Source organism: Carettochelys insculpta, chromosome 32 (assembly GCF_033958435.1).
Source record: "Carettochelys insculpta isolate YL-2023 chromosome 32, ASM3395843v1, whole genome shotgun sequence".
Lineage (NCBI taxonomy): Eukaryota > Metazoa > Chordata > Testudines > Carettochelyidae > Carettochelys > Carettochelys insculpta.
In genome coordinates this window covers 2546857-2567137 of record NC_134168.1, presented here as the reverse complement: position 1 = coordinate 2567137, position 20281 = coordinate 2546857, and the positions used below count along the sequence as shown (strand labels likewise).

Sequence of the window (20281 nt, the reverse complement as noted above, 5' to 3'; positions counted from 1 at the left end):
CCCCTGCTCCTTCCAAAGAGCACATCCCCACAGCCCCTGCTCTTTCCAAAGAGCACATCCCCACAGCCCCTGCTCTTTCCAAAGAGCACATCCACACAGCCCCTGCTCCTTCCAAAGAGCACATCCACACAGCCCCTGCTCTTTCCAAAGAGCACATCCCCACAGCCCCTGCTCCTTCCAAAGAGCGCATCCCCACAGCCCCTGCTCCTTCCAAAGAGCACATCCCCACAGCCCCTGCTCTTTCCAAAGAGCACATCCCCACAGCCCCTGCTCCTTCCAAAGAGCGCATCCCCACAGCCCCTCTCCTTCCAAAGAGCACATCCCCACAGCCCCTGCTCTTTCCAAAGAGCACATCCACACAGCCCCTGCTCCTTCCAAAGAGCACATCCACACAGCCCCTGCTCTTTCCAAAGAGCACATCCACACAGCCCCTGCTCCTTCTAAAGAGCACATCCCCACAGCCCCTGCTCCTTCCAAAGAGCACATCCCCACAGCCCCTGCTCCTTCCAAAGAGCACATCCCCACAGCCCCTGCTCCTTCCAAAGAGCACATCCACACAGCCCCTGCTCTTTCCAAAGAGCACATCCACACAGCCCCTGCTCTTTCCAAAGAGCACATCCACACAGCCCCTGCTCCTTCCAAAGAGCACATCCACACAGCCCCTGCTCCTTCCAAAGAGCACATCCCCACAGCCCCTGCTCCTTCCAAAGAGCACATCCCCACAGCCCCTGCTCCTTCCAAAGAGCACATCCCCACAGCCCCTGCTCCTTCCAAAGAGCACATCCACACAGCTCCTGCTCTTTCCAAAGAGCACATCCACACAGCCCCTGCTCCTTCCAAAGAGCACATCCCCACAGCCCCTGCTCTTTCCAAAGAGCACATCCACACAGCCCCTGCTCTTTCCAAAGAGCACATCCCCACTGCCCCTGCTCCTTCCAAAGAGCACATCCACACAGCCCCTGCTCCTTCCAAAGAGCACATCCCCACAGCCCCTGCTCCTTCCAAAGAGCACATCCCCACAGCCCCTGCTCCTTCCAAAGAGCACATCCCCACAGCCCCTGCTCCTTCCAAAGAGCACATCCACACAGCCCCTGCTCTTTCCAAAGAGCGCATCCCCACAGCCCCTGCTCTTTCCAAAGAGCACATCCCCACAGCCCCTGCTCTTTCCAAAGAGCACATCCCCACAGCCCCTGCTCCTTCCAAAGAGCACATCCCCACAGCCCCTGCTCTTTCCAAAGAGCACATCCACACAGCCCCTGCTCCTTCCAAAGAGCACATCCCCACAGCCCCTGCTCCTTCCAAAGAGCACATCCCCACAGCCCCTGCTCCTTCCAAAGAGCACATCCCCACAGCCCCTGCTCCTTCCAAAGAGCACATCCCCACAGCCCCTGCTCCTTCCAAAGAGCACATCCACACAGGCCCTGCTCTTTCCAAAGAGCACATCCCCACAGCCCCTGCTCCTTCCAAAGAGCACATCCCCACAGCCCCTGCTCCTTCCAAAGAGCACATCCCCACAGCCCCTGCTCCTTCCAAAGAGCACATCCCCACAGCCCCTGCTCTTTCCAAAGAGCACATCCACACAGCCCCTGCTCCTTCCAAAGAGCACATCCACACAGCCCCTGCTCCTTCCAAAGAGCACATCCCCACAGCCCCTTCTCCTTCCAAAGAGCACATCCCCACAGCCCCTGCTCCTTCCAAAGAGCACATCCACACAGCCCCTGCTCTTTCCAAAGAGCACATCCCCACTGCCCCTGCTCCTTCCAAAGAGCACATCCACACAGCCCCTGCTCCTTCCAAAGAGCACATCCACACAGCCCCTGCTCCTTCCAAAGAGCACATCCCCACAGCCCCTGCTCCTTCCAAAGAGCACATCCCCACAGCCCCTGCTCCTTCCAAAGAGCACATCCCCACAGCCCCTGCTCTTTCCAAAGAGCACATCCACACAGCCCCTGCTCCTTCCAAAGAGCACATCCACACAGCCCCTGCTCCTTCCAAAGAGCACATCCACACAGCCCCTGCTCCTTCCAAAGAGCACATCCCCACAGCCCCTGCTCCTTCCAAAGAGCACATCCACACAGCTCCTGCTCCTTCCAAAGAGCACATCCACACAGCCCCTGCTCCTTCCAAAGAGCACATCCCCACAGCCCCTGCTCCTTCCAAAGAGCACATCCCCACAGCCCCTGCTCCTTCCAAAGAGCACATCCCCACAGCCCCTGCTCCTTCCAAAGAGCACATCCCCACAGCCCCTGCTCTTTCCAAAGAGCACATCCCCACAGCCCCTGCTCCTTCCAAAGAGCACATCCCCACAGCCCCTGCTCCTTCCAAAGAGCACATCCACACAGCCCCTGCTCTTTCCAAAGAGCACATCCCCACAGCCCCTGCTCCTTCCAAAGAGCACATCCACACAGCCCCTGCTCCTTCCAAAGAGCACATCCACACAGCCCCTGCTCCTTCCAAAGAGCACATCCACACAGCCCCTGCTCCTTCCAAAGAGCACATCCACACAGCCCCTGCTCCTTCCAAAGAGCACGTCCCCACAGCCCCTGCTCCTTCCAAAGAGCACATCCACACAGCCCCTGCTCCTTCCAAAGAGCACATCCCCACAGCCCCTGCTCCTTCCAAAGAGCACATCCCCACAGCCCCTGCTCCTTCCAAAGAGCACATCCACACAGCCCCTGCTCCTTCCAAAGAGCACATCCACACAGCTCCTGCTCCTTCCAAAGAGCACATCCCCACAGCCCCTGCTCTTTCCAAAGAGCACATCCACACAGCCCCTGCTCCTTCCAAAGAGCACATCCCCACAGCCCCTGCTCCTTCCAAAGAGCACATCCACACAGCCCCTGCTCCTTCCAAAGAGCACATCCCCACAGCCCCTGCTCCTTCCAAAGAGCACATCCCCACAGCCCCTGCTCCTTCCAAAGAGCACATCCCCACAGCCCCTGCTCCTTCAAAAGTGTGGGCCAGGAGTCAAAAAATTTGGCCACATGTGGAACGCCTTTTTGAGCAAAGGGCTCCCGGTGGGTTGGCGGGGAGGTGGTCTACACACTCACAGAGTCTCTCAGAAACAGGTGCTGTTCCTCATTGGGCAGAGAAGAGGCTCTCTGGAAGGAGCTCCGCGTTCCTTCCAGTTCCTTTCGAAAGAGCGCATTTTGTGCGTGGACGCTCTGCTTGTCGTTTTGGAAGAGGGCCTGATTTTCCGAAAGGGCGTGGGAGTGTCGACACGGCCTGTCTATACAACCCCTATTCTCAAACACCGTTGTCAGCATAGGCACCGTTCCTCACAGAATGAGGCTTGCAGAATTCGAAAAGAGCCATCTGCTCTTTATAAATTATTTCAGTTTTGCTGTGTAGACACTTGCCGAGTTATTTCGGACTCGAGACCTGTGATGGGGTTCAGGGCTCCCCATGCTCTGCACCCCATCCACAGGCAGGAGTGACTCTCACTCAGCAGGAGAACAGAAGGTTTATTAGCCAACAGGACGCAGCGTCATACAGAGGAGTCAGTGCAGCCGGCAGAGACAGCCAGTCCCATCCATGCTGGGGAGAGGAGGCCCTGAGGGGCCCCCAGAGCCGGGGCCTGGCCCCCTCCTTTGTCTCTCTCTCCCCCAGCCCAGACTCACTGCTTCCAACTCCCAGTTCCAATTCAAACCCATCGGGCTCCACCTCCTCCTTTGTCTGCAGCCCAGAGGTGTCACCTGGTCGCCAGGTTACCCCCAGCAGGAGCCTCACACCTTGTGTGAGACACACATACACATGTATCCCTCACTCCATCACAGGGCCGTTCTTCCCGAACAGCTTTGCTGGGTAGACCCACCCTCATAGCTTAGCTAGAAATCTCATCTTGCTTGTAAAAGACCAACAAACCTAATGGCAGTTTTCCGCAAGGCCTCCTTCACCTCCTTGTTCCTCAGGCTGTAGATGAGGGGGTTGAGCAGTGGGGTGAGGACTCCATAGAACACAGAGAATATTTTGTTCAGGTCCCTCAGTGCATCCGATCTGGAGAGCAGATACACAACGGCCAGCGTCCCGTAGAAAATGGTCACCACGATGAGGTGGGAGGAGCAGGTGGAAAAGGCCTTCGGCCGGCCGGTGGTGGAGGGGATTCGCAGGATGGTGGGAATGATGCACGCGTAGGAGGCCAGGGTCAGTAGAAACGGCGGGAGGGTGAATGTGGAGCAGACTACGAAAGCCGTAACCTCCAGCAGGTGGGTATCACTGCAGGCCAGTTTCATGACTGGGCTCAAATCACAGAAGAAATGGTCAAGTTCATTGGGGCCGCAGAAAATGAATTGAGACATCAGTATTACTGCCGGCAAAGGAGCTAGAAATCCACTCACCCAAGAGCTAGCTGCCAGCTGGAGGCAGACCCTGCCGTTCATAAGAGCAGCATAGTGCAGCGGCTTGCAGATCGCTAAGTACCTATCGTAGGACATCACGGACAGGAGGAGGCATTCGGTCGCTAGCAGCGAACCAAAGACGTAGAACTGCGTGAGGCAGCCAGTGTATGAAATGGTCCCGTCCCCCGTCAGGAGCCCGGCCAGCAGCCTGGGCAGGATGTTGGAGCTGTAGCAGGTCTCCACGCAGGACAGGTTCCCCAGGAAGAAGTACATGGGGGTGTGCAGGTGCGGGTCAGCCACCACCAGCCCCACGATGAGGATGTTCCCAACCAGGGTTGCAGTGTAGATGAGTAGAAACACCAGGAAGAGAAGGGTCTGCAGCTGGGGGAGATCCCGGAATCCCAGGAGGATGAATTCTGTGACGGGCGTCTGATTTCCCTGGTGTGCGTTTGCCAGGAGTTTCATGTAACGGGGAAAAATAAACCAGGTCTGCAATGCGTCATCTAACATCTATTTCAAAACAGTCAGCATTTTAATTTTGGCTTCTCCCTGCCGGTCGCTATTGCACTGTTAAGTGAAGACTCCTGTCTGCAGAGGTCTTCCGGGTACATTTTTCTGACCTGCCTAAGTGAAATCACTTCAACCTGTTGTATTTGGGCCTCAGTTTCCACTGGCATGGTATTAATAATGCCAGGGTGGGCTTATCACATGGTCTTTTTGGAGATTTTCTCCCCCCTCTAAAAATATTATCTATCTATTGCTCAAAGCTCTTGTAAAGGGAGTCTCGAAGTACTTCCATTCTTGGCACGAGTATGTCCTGTTCTTTCGGTAGCAGTACAATACCTAGAGCTTACGTATCACACTTCCAGAAATGCCTCAGGGCCAGGTTTTGTAACGTAACCATGCAAGGAAACATGCAGAGCCTTCGAACCTCTGGAGGCAGATAAGCACAGCAGCTGGACTGAGGAGCTCGGCCCAGGCCTCTGTGCCTGCACTTACGGGGACAGTCTGGGGACTGTGTTTTGGTCCAGTTGTTGATGCCATTTGGCTTGAGGAATTCTATTTCGAATTGCAACCATCAGCCAGCGGTGGCTCATCTGCTTCACAGCAGGAAAACATCCTGGGGAGGGGAGGGGAGGGGAGGGGAGGTGATGCTCAGAAAACAGGGACAATGGCCTCAAGGTCCATGGACACTGAACCTCTCCCTGCTGTTTTCATGCTTTCATATGTCTAAGCCCCATCTTATTTTGTGTCCCCAGCCAGAAGGCACTGACAGAGTTGAAATACCGTCACGGGACATGTAGACACAACCTATGGGGAAAAATGTTGATTTATTCCACCCAGCTACACACCATGATGTGGGAAATAATAACACTCAACCACTTTTCATGTGCCCATCCCCTACGCAACCAAATACCCACGGAGCACCCAAAATTTCAGTAGGCGATGACTATGAACGTCTGCACGTACGCTCGTCTGTGTAACAACATCCCAGGTTGGTCAAACAGGGTGTTTCTCTGAAGCCCATTGACCTAGAAACCAAAAGAGGAAAGCGGTGAGTGGTGGCAAGGTGCACAAATTGCTAAGGAGGGGTACCCAGAAGGAAAGGAATTAGAAGTGTGTTAGAAATGCCAAGGAAGATACGTATTCCCTAATCAGCATAGAAGGGGAGCTGATAATGGATGACACCAGGAAAGCAGGTACAACTACCTGCACAACATAACCAGCACAGCAAATAGCCTTCAACTAATATAGCCCCTGACTGCATCGCACACCTGCACAAATCAGCACAACTATCCCATCCCAGCACAACCCCCTACAGACCTGCACAACTGGCAGCACGCCCAGTAACCCCACCCATCGCTCTGATGCCTGTACATGCCCTTGCGTTTGTGAGAAGTGATGGAAACAGCTACAGCAACGGCCAGGGCCCGTTTTGTGCAGACTACCAACAGGCTCACTTGTGACTCAGTGTTTAGGTTCTCAGCCAGTTTCGATTCTTTCACACACACGTCTTTACCAAGTACACACACACAGGGTCAGGCACAGCGGCTCACATCAAAGGTCCATGCAGTCCAGTGTCCCATGTGCCAACCACGGCCAGTACCGGGTGCCCCAGAGGGAGTGAACCGAACAGGGAATCATCAAGCGATCCCTCACTGTCACCCATTCCCAACTTCTGACGAGCAGAGCCTGAGGACACCATGCCTGCCCAGCCTGGCCAACAGCCATCGACGGAAGTAACCTCCATGGTTTTAACACGTGCTTTTCTGCACTCTGTTAAAGACCTGGCCTGCACAGCCCCCTGCGGCCAGGAGTTCCACAGACCGACCCTGCACTGCGTGGACAAATATTTCCTTTTGTTCGTTCTAAACCTACCACCTATTACTTTCACTTGGTGACTCCTAGCTCTTGTGTTGCGGGAACAAGTCAATGACTTTTCCTTCTCCACTTCCGCCACACCCGTCGTGATGTTATAGAGCTCTGTCGTATCCCCCCTCAGCCCCCTCTTTACCCAGCTGAAGAGCCCCAGGCTTTTTTTCTCTGCCCACGTGGGAGCTGTTCCAAACCCCTCATCATTTGCTGTGCCTTTGCTGAACTTTCCAGTGCCAAGATCTCTTTCTGAGACGGGGCGACCACCTCTGTACGCAGTGTCCAAGCCGTGGGTGTGCCACGGAGTTACGCAGAAGCGATGAGAGATTCCCTGTCTTACTCTCTATCCCCTTTTTAATGATCCCTAACATCCTGTTTGTTTGTTTGTTTGTTTGATGGCTGCCACCGCACACTGAGTGAATGTTTTCAGAGAACTATCCACAGTGACTCCAAGCTCTCGCTCTCGGGCGGCAACAGCTACTTTAATCCCTGTCATTTTATACTTACAGGTGGGACTGTAACAGCAACGAAGGGTCCTGGGGCACCTTATAGACTAACAGAAAAGTTTTGAGCATGAGCTTTCGTGAGCACAGACTCACTTCATCAGATGCTGGTCTTGGAAATCTGCAGGGCCAGGTATAAATAAGCCAGAGCAAGCGTGGGAATAACAAGGTTAGCTCAGTCAGCAAGGGTGAGGCTTAGGTGGGACTGTGTTTTCCAATATTCATTACTTTGAATTGATCAACGTTAAAATTCATCCTGTCTTCCAGCTGCTAATGAAGAGCTGCGCAGGTTACCTGCAGAATAGAAGACGGCACTGGCAATTTGGCTGACCTAATAGCTAAAGGGCAGGTCATGCTCAGAGGAGAAGGGATCTTCGTCATCATCAATAACCGTGGGCTCAGCGCCCGTTGGTATCTGATGCCTCTCTCACTATTTCCTTCCACCTTCCCCTATCCAGTGCAGAGCGACTAGCTCTGCACCAATCTGCTCCATCACCTGTCCCTTCTCTGTGGGGTCTGCCTCTCCTATTCGAGCCGTCCATTATGCTGAGTACCAGGGTCTTGATTTTTCATTTGTTGTTCATTCTGCAAATATGTCCAAATAGTTGTAGCTTCCGTTTTATAACCTGCTGCAGCAGGTTCTCTTTCGGCTGTTGTGATGGAGTGGGGGGAGTGAGTGCATGTGTGAGTCAGGCTGGATGTCTGAGGCAAGCAGCAGCTCCCAGTGGCTAAGGATGACCCTGGGGCTACAACTGGCAGGTAACACCTCTGCCTGGACAAAGAGGAGGGAGGAGCTGAGCTGGGTTTTGAATGGGGCGGGGGGGGGGGCGGCAGTTAGAGGCGAGGGAAAGGGAGAGCTGGAAGGCAGCCAGCCTGAGGAGGGGAAAGCTACACCCCAGAGGGGCACCCCTCGGGGTCTTCTCCCCAGGATGGGTTGGAAGGACTGTCTCTGGCTGCTGTACTGTCGCTGACCGTTCTTTTCCTGGGATCTGAGGTGTCTGAAACAAGGACTCTCTACTTCTGCTCGTTTTCTCTTGTGTGAAACGGACATGATAGTACCGAGACACACTACCCAGGTCATGAACATATCTGCTGATAGTAACAGACAAACTGTTGTAACTGGACAGACTTCAAACTCTTTTAGACAAAGAGTTAATGGGCACAAAACAGACATCAAAACACTCCAGATCCACAAGCCGGTTTGTCAACATTTTAATGGCGTGGGCCATTCTGTTCATGCCTTAAGAGTCTGCGTGTCACGGAAGAAAAATTTTCACACCCCTCTTGAAAGGGAGACAGCCAAGCTGTCTTTTATATTCAAATTTGGCATATTAACACGTGGTTTGAACTGGGATGGGAATCTTCTGAGTCTCATAGGGGCTCGTTTGCATGCTTGGCTTCCTCCCCACCCTTCTACTCTCTGATTTGCTCACCTTAATCATTTTTTTCTGATTTGTCCTCCTTGATTACTATTTTTGGTTCTCTGTGCCTTAAATATTGAGTCTGTTCTGGTCTGGCTCTGGGCTGAAGAAGTGGGTCTGTCCCATGAAAGCTCATCACCTAATAAATCATTTTGTTAGTCTTTAAAGTGCTACCGGACTGTTTTTTTGTTTTGACATCTGCTAATGCGTGCGCCGTCCTTTTCCAGCATTGTCATACTTCTGGGAGAGCCCTTGGAGCTTCCAATGCACTCTAGGAGAAGGAACTTGTGACAGGCCTCACATCCATCCTCCCTTCGTGCTGTGGCAGAAATGCCGTCAAAGGTTTGTTTAGCTACACACTTCAATTGGAGCAATTCCTTGTTTTCCATCGTACAGCCAAGAGCTCCCCCCTAAGTCTGTCCCAAAGCAGCATGCCCAGTACAGTGATTTTTCTGTAACCTCCGGCTGGCCGACACGACCCTGGGACCAGCATGTAGGAGCCTCTCCAGCGTGAGCTTAAACCCAGCGGGTTCGCACCTAAGGCTCTAGAGTACACTCTTCCTTCTTCTCTGTAAGTGGTCAAAGTGCTGCCATGTGGGACAGTGACCCCCACCAAGGTGTGTGGGTCACAAGCACACCCTTTTTAATTGCTGTACCGCACCTAACATTGATGGGCAGCAGTAACATTTACGGACCAGATTTAGAAAATTATTCACACAGCTAATGTTGCGGACGGGCCCCTTTTAATATTTAATGTCTCTGGGGCTCTCTGGAGAGACAGATTGTGGAGGGCCGCAGGTGTTTTCTTGGTTCAGGTTGCTCTTTTTATCTGGTTTAACGAACACTATTTCTCACTGCAAGTTTCATGCAAGAGGAGATCCTCTCTTGTGGGCCAGGAAACGTGTAACAGGTGTGGGGAAAAGGAATGCCTAGAAATCAGAGACAAAGCCACCAAGAGCAACTAATGCTGAATAGCTCATCTTGGCGAAACAATGGCCGTGTTAGGCTACGTCTACACGTGAAGCCAACATCGAAATAGCTTATTTCGATGTAGCAACATCGAAATAGGCTATTTCGATGAATAACGTCTACAAGTCCTCCAGGGCTGGCAACGTCGATGTTCAACTTCGACGTTGCGTGGCACCACATCGAAATAGGCGCTGCGAGGGTACGTCTACACGCCAAAGTAGCACACATCGAAATAAGGGTGCCAGGCACAGCTGCAGACAGGGTCACAGGGCGGACTCAACAGCAAGCCGCTCCCTTAAAGGGCCCCTCCCAGACACAGTTGCACTAAACAACACAAGATACACAGAGCCGACAACTGGTTGCAGACCCTGTGCATGCAGCATGGATCCCCAGCTGCTGCAGCAGCAGCCAGAAACCCTGGGCTAAGGGCTGCTGCCCACGGTGACCATAGAGCCCCGCAGGGGCTGGAGAGAGAGCGTCTCTCAACCCCCCAGCTGATGGCCACCATGGAGGACCCGGCAATTTTGACGTTGCGGGACGCGGATCGTCTACACGGTCCCTACTTCGACATTGAACGTCGAAGTAGGGCGCTATTCCGATCCCCTCATGAGGTTAGCGACTTCGACGTCTCGCCGCCTAACGTCAAAGTTAACTTCAAAATAGCACCCGACGCGTGTAGCCGCGACGGGCGCTATGTCGAAGTTAGTGCCACTACTTCGAAGTAGCGTGCACGTGTAGACACAGCTTTAGAGATGCAAACCTAAGGACCAGGCCAGTTGCCCCCCAGTTCCAAGAGCCTCAGTGGCACATTGGGGTGTATGGCAGGAGCCAGTCGAAACAGACTGCTGTCTGTTCAGAGAAGGGCACTTGGTTGGCTTCTCAGAGTGGCCTTTAGGTTTTCCCATTGAGTGAAATTTGAAGGAACCAGGCAGAGAAACCCACTGCCAAGGTCAGTGAACAAACAAATACAGCAGAGCCCCGCTGGGGTGGCTGAATTCTAAAGTCACTTATCAAGCTCCGGATGAGAGTTAGAGATTTGCTGCTGAAAGTACCAATTCGTGGCTCCTGGTGTTTGAGCCTCAACGGCTTTGCCAAGCATTATTATTGCTGCCACATCGGTTTGTATGCTATTGTCAGGAGCCGCAGGTATTCTCCCTGCTGGGGCATGGCTCACACAACGTGGAAACAGAATTGTGAGCCTGGAGACATCCAGAAGGAAACTAACTAAGTTGCACTTTTAACTTCAACTCGAATGGCGGGAGCTAAGTGTTCTAGAATGGATGAAGGTGTTACAAGGACATTTGTTCACCTAAGTGCTCCGAAGGAAGATCTTTCCATGGCAGAACAGGACAGTGGGGTGGGAAGGGGCTATGTGTTTGCTTTTCTGGGTACTCTACAAATTCATACCTGAACTGTGGGCTTGTATCAAATTCCAAACATGAGCCGTGGCTGACCTGGCTGAGATTAAAATGTGTGTAGCAATATTTTGGGAGTTGCCCCTGTATAATACGGTGAAGCCTGGTATGCCCGAGAATCCAAACGTCTCCTACAGACACGGACAAGTTTCTTTTGCCGGGTGTCGAGGAGCAAGGCAAGTGTGGAGGGAGACACTCGGGAAGGGTGAAGCATAAATGAGTTACACCCACTAAGGGAGCCGAGGAGGAACTGAGCGTACACTGGGAAGGTGAGAAAGATGGAAGTTGCCTAGTCTACAGGAAAGGAGAGCTAACAATGGCTGACCACGGGAAGGCTGAGAAATCAACATAACCAGCCATGCAACGTGAGCAGCACTCTCAGTAACCCCAAACACCTACCCCACACTGCCGCACACACCCACAGAAATCAGCACAAATCTCCCAGCACAACCCTACCCACACACAAACCAACACAACCGCCTGCACACTCAGTATCCCCAAACACCTACCCCCCACTGCCACACACACCCACAGAAATCAGCACAAATCTCCCAGCACAACCCTACCCACACACCAACAAACACAACCGCCTGCACACTCAGTATCCCCAAACACCTACCCCCCACTGCCGCACACACCCACAGAAATCAGCACAAATCTCCCAGCACAACCCTACCCACACACCAACCAACACAACCGCCTGCACACTCAGTATCCCCAAACACCTACCCCCCACTGCCGCACACACCCACATAAATCAGCACAAATCTCCCAGCACAACCCTACCCACACACAAACCAACACAACTGCCTGCACACTCAGTATCCCCAAACACCTACCCCCCCACTGCCGCACACACCCACAGAAATCAGCACAAATCTCCCAGCACAACCCTACCCACACACAAACCAACACAACTGCCTGCACACTCAGTATCCCCAAACACCTACCCCCCCACTGCCGCACACACCCACATAAATCAGCACAAATCTCCCAGCACAACCCTACCCACACACAAACCAACACAATTACTCGAGTAAAAATGCAGCTGCTTTTGGGGTGGGTGGGTGGGTGTACTTAAGTGCAAGTTACTGGTATCCCTCTGGAAAACTACTTGAGTAAGAATACACAAACAGAAATATGCACACGCAAGTACATCACATCTTGACTGTACTCAAGTACCTAGAAGGGAAAGCAGCTGCCCTTTCACTCAAGTGACTTTTGGGGTCCTTTTTTCACCTCTGCAAATCAACACAACCACCAGCACACGCAATAACTCCGAGCCTCACTCAGAAGACCCTATTGTCTTCTGAGTTTGCAAAAAGTGACGGAAAAAGGTACACGTGTCCAGGGCTCTTTCTGTCTGGGTTATCAACAGACTGAATTACCCCTGGGTTCCTGGTCTCTGACCACCCACCTCTTGTCTTTGTCATGTGGGAGTTTGTCTCTAAACCCTTGAGTTCAGTCTGGCTCATTGATCTAGGGGCAGGACTTTCACTTCTATGAAAACAGCTTTTCAGAACCTAGGGGCAGGTTAGGTAAACTTCTGTCTGGGGTGATGTGGATGGTGCTTGGCCCAGCCCTGAGGACAGGGACTGGACTCCCTGACCTCTCAAGGTCCCTTCCAGCGCTATGATTTTTTCTTCCTCTACGCTTTACCTATTCAACACTCTACCTATTCACCTGCCTGGGCAGGCAGCTGTTAGTGAAGAGAGAAGCTGATTGCCAGCTGCCAGCTCAGGGGCAGACTGCATGCCAAGGAACGGGGACCTCCGCTGAATCCGACAGAGTCAGTTTTAAATACTTAATTGCCTTTAATCAATTGCTAGTGCGTGGGAATTAAGACACTGTGCTCCTTTCCTCCTCCTGCACATCCCTTCGTCCCTTCCCTTAGACAGAAGGAAAGCGAGCGCCGGACGCACACAGCCGAGCGCCTTACCGCATCTGAGTGAACTCATAAAACGCAGGGAAGATTTAGCCCTTTCAGGAGTGAAGTGGGAACCACTTTCCCTCGCTCTTACCCCAGCGGACGCCCATATAACTGCGCTGAAGTCGGTCAAGATGCAGTGCTGTCAAAGCGGGGTAAGCAAGCCGACAAGGCTGGCAGAACGGGGTGTCTCCTTCCTTCCCAGCATCTGAATGCCGCTGCCTAGGCTCCTGCCTACCACACGCACACGCATGCAGGTTCCCCATGTGCTGCGGTGCCATCCCCGCTATACATTGTGGTGACCACGTGGGAGTTCTCCCCACAGAGACTCCGCTGCCATGTCGCCAGGCGACTGGAGCCCCAGCTGACGAGGCAGTCGGCTTCTCAGAATGATGCTGCGTCGGTCCCCATGGACCTTACCTTTTCCTGCACTTCATTATTCCAGGCGCTCCCTCAGTCATCCGACAAGCAGAGAAGAAGGGAAATGTTTCCTATGAACGCCGAAAGTCAAAGTATTTCTTATCGCTACCGAGGCGGCACCTCTCTCATCCGGCACCCGCGGGACCTATCCAGTGCTGGGCGAGACAGTTTGCTGGACCACGGAGGTCCATATTGTCGAGCACATTACCAACACTTCCAAAGCTTACTGGGCTCTTTGGAGACATTTGGGGTAAATTACAGCTAAATAACAGCACAGAGCACTGAGAGCCAGGGCTGGTGGCTGGAAACACACTTTCTGGGACCAGGTGAAACTTGGCCACAGACATGACACATGGTCGTCCAGCTAAGTCAAATCATGACGGATTTCAGAAGTGACCGGACGAGAGAGTTCCGGGTTAGAGAGGTTCAGCCAGTACTGAAAGAATTGTCAAGCACGGTTCCCGTTTGGCTGTGCGAGAAATGACAAGCAAAAAGCAATGGGAATGTACAAGAGTTAGTGCCTCCGTAATCTCTGCCCTAAAATAAACAAGTGCATCCCCCACCGACTTCTGAAGGTGCTTTCTGCTTGTGCTAAGATGTAGCTAAAACACAAGAAAGGGGGCACAACATGAAGGGGGCTGAGGGAAAGTGTAACTCAACGCATCAAAAGTTGGTGTGTCAAAATTTGTTTTTGCTCCCCCTGAAGGTACGTAGAACTGAGAAGGTGCACAGAGTGGAACGTACAGCCCTTAACGAAGGCGCCGTTTAGTGATGAGAGGTTCATGCCACAGTGCCCAAGCTCACTGAGAATACAAAGTAGATAAACCAGGGAGAAAGGGTTCACACAAACCCTCGGCGCCATCGCAACTTCGGCACAGGGTGAGCTGTGGACTGGGCCCAAGAATCTCAAATGCCTGGTCTTGGGTTAGTAAGTTTAATTTGAGCTTGATCATTTGCCTGGCCCATGAACGGGCTAAAGAATGAGAGTCACAAGGGCCTGCTCTCTGCCTTCAGGTGACCAGAGGTCACAGAACAAGAAAACGTGACTTAAGGTTTTCAATTTTCAATACTCCTGCTCTGAGCTACCAGTGAAGGCCAGTTCCTCTTTGTTACCAATTTAGTTAGTGCTGTTTATTACAGCGCTACAGCTGCACCCACAGCAACAACACTGAATTGTTTGAAATAGCCGTGGCCTTGTGTAGATGCTAGGACACTTATTTCAAAATAACTTGGCTGTGTAGGCCGACTAAAAGTGCTACAGGATTGCTTGTTAGTCTCCAATAATTCAGTAACAGAGAGCTCTTGAATATTGTAATGGAGAGAAAGCCGGGCTAGTCTATACACTAGCAAAACAAAACAGCTGTCCAGCAGCACTTTAAAGACTAACAAAATAATTTATTAGGTGGTGAACTTTCATGGGACAGACCCACTTCTTCAGATCAATAGCCACACCAGAATACTGAGTCTGTTCTGGTCTGGCTCTGGGCTGAAGAAGTGGGTCTGTCCCACGAAAGCTCATCACCTAATAAATTAATGTATTAGTCTTTAAAGTGCTCCTGGACTGCTTTTTTGTTTTGATAGTATATAGACTATCATAGTTCCCTCTCTGTTACAATATTGCAGATGTGGCCCCACCAGAGCCGAACAGGTGGGAACAACCACTTCTCTAGATCTGCTTGAAATGCTCCTCCTAATGAACCCCAGTATGCCGTTTGCCTTCTTGGCTACAAGGGCGCGTTGTTTACTCATGTTCAGCCTGTCATCCACCATAACCCCTAGGTCCCTTTCCATCGTACTGCTGCTGAGCCAGTCGGTCCCCAGCCTGTAACAATGTTTGGGATTCTTCTGCCCCAGGTGCAGGACTCTGCACTTCTCCTTATTGAACCGCATCAGATTTCTTTTGGCCCAGTCCTCCAATTTATCCAGGTCCCTCTGGATTCTCTCTACCCTCCAACGTATCTACCTCTCCCCCTAGTTTTGTGTCATCCGCAAACTTGCTGAGGGTGCAATCCAGTCCGTCATCCAGGTCATTAATAAAGATGTTGAATAACACCGGCCCCAGAACCGAGCCTTGCGGCACTCCGCTTGAAACAGACCACCATCCAGATATTGAGCCATTGACCACTACCCGTTGGGCCTGACCATCAAGCCAGCTTTCTATCCATCTTATAGTCCAAGGATCCAATCCATATTTCCTTAATTTATGGACAAGAATGTTGTGGGAGACCGTATCAAAAGCCTTGCTGAAGTCAAGGTATATCCCATCCACTGACTTTCCCATGTCCACAGAGCTTGTTACGTTGTCATAGAAGCTAATCAGATTGGTCAGGCAGGACTTGCCCCTGGTGAATCCATGTTGGCTGCTTTTGATCACTTTCCCCTCTTCCAAGTGCTCCAAAATGGATTCCTTGAGGATTCCCTCCATTGTTTTCCCAGGGATTGAGGTAAGGCTGATGGGTCTATAGCTCCCTGGATTGTCCTTCTTTCCTTTTTTAAAGATGGGCACGATGTTTGCCTTCTTCCAGTCATCCGGTATCTCCCCCAATCTCCAAGAGTCTTCAAAGATAATGGCCAAAGGTTCAGCAATGACCTCTGCCAATTCCCTCAGTACCCTGGGGTGCATTAAATCCAGACCCATGGACTTGTGCACATCTAGTTTTTCTAGATAGCTCAGAACTTGTTACTTCCCCACAGATGGCTGCCCTCCACCTTCCCATACTGCATTGTCTGGGACCGTTGTGTGGCAGTTGACTTTGTCCATGAAGACTGAGGCAAAAAAAGCATTGAGTACTTCAGCTTTTCCTGCATCATCTGTCACTAGGTTACCTTCCTCATCCAGTAATGGCCCCAAACCTTCTCCGATAACCCGTTTATTGCTCACATGCCTGTAGAAACCCTTCTTGTTACTCTTCACATCCTGTGCCAGCTGCAGTTCCAATTGTGCTTTCGCTTTCCTGATTACTGCCCGGCATTCTCCAGCCGTATGTTTCTACTCCTTCTTAGTCAACTGTCCTCATTTCCGTTTCTTGTATGCATCTTTTTGAATTTAAGCTGACTAAGGATTTCCCCGTTAAGCCAAGCTGGTTGCCTACCATGTTTGTATTTCTTACTATGCAGAGGCATGGTTTGTTCCTGTGCCTTCAGTAAGACTTCTTTAAAATACTGCCAGTTCTCTTCAACTCTTTTCCCCTTCGTCTTCATTTCCCAAGGAATCCTGCTCATCAGTTCTCTCAGGAAGTTGAAGTCTGCTCTCCTGAAATCAAGGGTCTGTATGTTACTGCTCAACCTTCTTCCTTTCGTCCGGATCCTGAAATCTGCCATCTCATGGTCGCTGCAGCCCAGGTTCCCTCCCACTTCTATTTCTTCTACTAGTTCTTCCCTGTTTGTGAGCAGCAGGTCAAGTTGCGCATGGCCCCTGGTCGGTTCCTGCAGCACTTGTACCAAGAAGTTATCCCCAACATTCTCCAAAAACTTCCTGGATTGTCTGTGTGCTGCTGTATTGGTCTCCCAACAAATGTCCGGATGATTGAAGTCTCCCATGAGAACGAGGGCCTGTGATTTGGAAGTTTTTCTTTCTTTCTTCCTTTTAGAAAGAGGGATGGCACAAGGGTGACATTTAAGTATTAGACTGTGGTGTTTATAACCAGCAGGGAAACAGAGACAAAGAAATGTAGCAATGTTTAGAAAAAGATTAGATAAGAATGCCGAAACATTAGTCTCTGTGCTCAGGATGAAATTAAAGACTGTTTCTGGATCAAATATACACTCAGAGAGAGAGCGAGAGAGGCATTTGTCTAACAGATAAAGACACTGGTGAAAACACTACTTTAGTTTGCTTATGTCGTAATACAACAAGGCAAGACAACACATGTCCAGCACACAGGGAATTCTGCATTTCCATATGTGCTTTAACCTCAAACAGACGAAATGTCAACACTTTTGTTAAAGGATCGACTCTGACCTGTTCGTCCGTAGAACTATCTCAACGATTTCGCTCTTGCATTTTTCACTGAAATGTTTTTCTCTTTTCAGTGTCCATTTTGATTTAAAATGGCTTTGAGACGACAGCCTTTCATTCTCCATTGGAGGTAAAACTTCAGCTCAAAATGGACTTTGTCATTTGGATGCCATGTTTTGAAAGAAAAAACCATTCCATGTCTGAGGACCAATAGAAATGAAATCTTCACCTACTGTTTCTACTTCTCGCCCCCTACAAAATCGGTGTTCATGTTTTGGTCGTGTTCAGAGTTGATCTTCCAGAGTTTGATTTCGCATGTCTGTTAAAGACACACAATCGGTCTCTCTGGGTCGGCCACTGACCCCTGAACTCCTCCTGTCACGGGAGTAAGGGAGGTCGACAGGAGAAATGCTCCCGCCAACCTCCCTCGGTGAGGGCAGACCTTACAGTCGATGGCAGATATGTCGATTCGAGCTATGCAATTGCTGTAGCTAGAATTGCGCATCTGCAGTCGACTGTAAGGTCTAGCGTGGACCACGCAACAACTTGTCAAACCACAAAACTCCCCGAGAAACCTTGAAAACGGCAGTTTATTGCTGACGTGGGCCAACGGGGGCTTTCCAGAAGTAAGGGGATGCGGCCCCGCCCCCTCTGTGGCCCCGCCTCAGCCTCCTCTTCTTCCACCAGGCCACAGGCCCAGCCAAGCTAGAAGCCACATCCAGGCAGGAAGACCAAGCACCTCCACATGCCCCACTGGACCCATATCCTCCTACCCTGTTTCCCTGCCCAGGAGGGTCTGTGGGCTCCCCACAGGTACCTGGGTGGCTCTTACCCTGCCCAGCTTTGTCATCTGCCACCTGGGAGAGGCAGGGACACAGGACTGGGGCTGTGGTTGCCCCCCCAGTCACATGGAGAGAGGCTGAAGCTCCCCACAGCTTCCTGGGGTTCCTGGTCCCCTCTTGCTGAGTGAAGGCCAGAACGCAGAGGCCACATGGAGCTGGAGCGCTGCCCCCCATCTCCGTCCCCCCACCCAGAGCTGCAGGCACTCAGCCACAGCACTGAGCGGGGGAGCCCTGCTGCCCCCTGTTCTCAGCCCCTCCAGAGATGCTGGCAATCCTGCCCACCCCACACACTCACGCTTGGGCCGGGGCAAGTGGCCTGGCCCCATCCCCTCACTTAGAGGGAACCCTGGTGAGCACCCTTCCCCGGTGACGAAATCAAGCCAAGAACATGCCATGACTTTTGACTCTGGAACATGTTTCATTTCCTCTTCTCGGCGGTTTGTAGCACGCAGGGCTCTGTGCTTCATACCTCTGCCAGAACGCCCCTAAGCTGACAGTCACCTGGCGGGAGTTCTGACTTTCTTGGAGTCAGCCACTGTGGGCTGTGGTCCCATTTCTGCTCGCCCTGGCTTCCTGCTCCAGGATTGCCATGTCCTTCCAAAGAACACCTTCCAACCCAGGGGCGGGATACACCGTCTCCCCCGGCTCGTCTCACTCCCAGGTATGTTCCATTTCCTACGGGCGGTTGGAAGGATTTGCCTGCAGACAGGCAGTGCCCAGTGTTCCCAGGCGTTGCTGGTGTAAGGAGGGGAGGGGAGTTACAATGACCATCAAGGAACTGGGGACCCCAGCCAGGGGTCTGGAGAACGGAGCCACCAGCGACTGATGCCTGGTGCCCGGCAGACCCAGCTCGGGTGGCACATCCAGGTCTGGCCAGTGGAAGGACGATGGGCTGTGGAGAGAGGTCTCTGGAACCTGCCCAGCTGGTTCCAGCCAGTGGGAAACAGAGGCCGGAGGAGAGGGGAGGCCGAAAAGAGAGGGGCCCAGATGATCCTGGTCCCTGGATGGAGGACAAAGGCTGAGGGAGGAGTTGCTGGGGCAGGGGGATATTGAGGGCTTGGCTGGAAGCAGGAGGTGGCTGGACAGGGCAGGGCAGAGGGATCGGGCAGAGCCCACCCAGCCGTGTGGCACTAGGGAGGCCAGGCCTACAGGCTGGCAAGGTCCTGAGCTGGGTTCAGTGCTCAATAACCCCCAGTGTGACACCAGCTTTCCCTCTGAAGGAAACCAGTCACCAGGTTTAAACAGGGTCCCATCCTTGTACCACACGGAGCCATTCCCGCCTCCAGCCCCCTCGCCTGCAGCCGGAGGAAGTACAAAATCCCCAGGCAGGGTGGGTGCGGAGCCATGACTTTCCAGAAGACGGCCGTATGGTGACCCAAGTGACTGAGGCATCAGGGCCTCGGAGGTGCTGAACACCCCGTCCGATTGCAGCAGAACTGAGTGACCCAGCCCAGAGGGACCTGACTACCTGGGTCGGACTCGGGTATGGACCCCAGTGACAAAGGTCCGCTTTGGGTTGGGTCTGGAAACTCACACTGTACGGTGGTACAGCGCAGGCCTGGTTCACCCTCCCAGCCAGCCCCTCGGAGCCAGGGAGAAGGGGGCACAGGAAGGCCAGGGCCGGAGGTGGGGGAAAGGATGCCGGGCAGAGGCACGCTGTGCTGGAGGTAGAAGTTGCTCCATCCCCACCAATGCAGGAGCTGCAGTTGGTTGTGGAAAAGCAAGAGCAGGTGCCGGTAGCTGGGGGCCAGGCCGGCAGCAGTTGCAAGGATAGGCAGAGGGGTCAGGCAGAGCTAGGCGTATAGCGAGGGTGGGGAGCAGAGACAATCCGTTACCACTTCTCCCTCACCCTGTTGTGTGCCTCTGAGGCCAAGGTGGGGGCCTTCCCCTTCCCCAGCCACATGTGCCGGAGCCCCAGGTATGGCCCAGGCGCTCTGCAAGTCTCACGCCTGGGTGCACACGAGTTCATGGCCACCGTACCCCGACGGCGTCTGACGATGGTGCTGGGCTTGGCTCAGGACACAGCGCCACATGCACAGGCTGGGTCAGCTTCACACTGACTGGCGCTAGTCACCTAGGACTCACCGCTCTGCATCCACCCTCCCTGGGGATTTTG

At 52.6% G+C, this 20281-nt stretch overlaps 1 pseudogene; it reads right to left on the bottom strand.

The window, feature by feature from the left end:
* Window positions 1-3823: 3823 nt before the first annotated feature.
* LOC142004530 (olfactory receptor 5AP2-like) lies at window positions 3824-4802 on the bottom strand (annotated as a pseudogene).
* Window positions 4803-20281: the final 15479 nt, after the last annotated feature.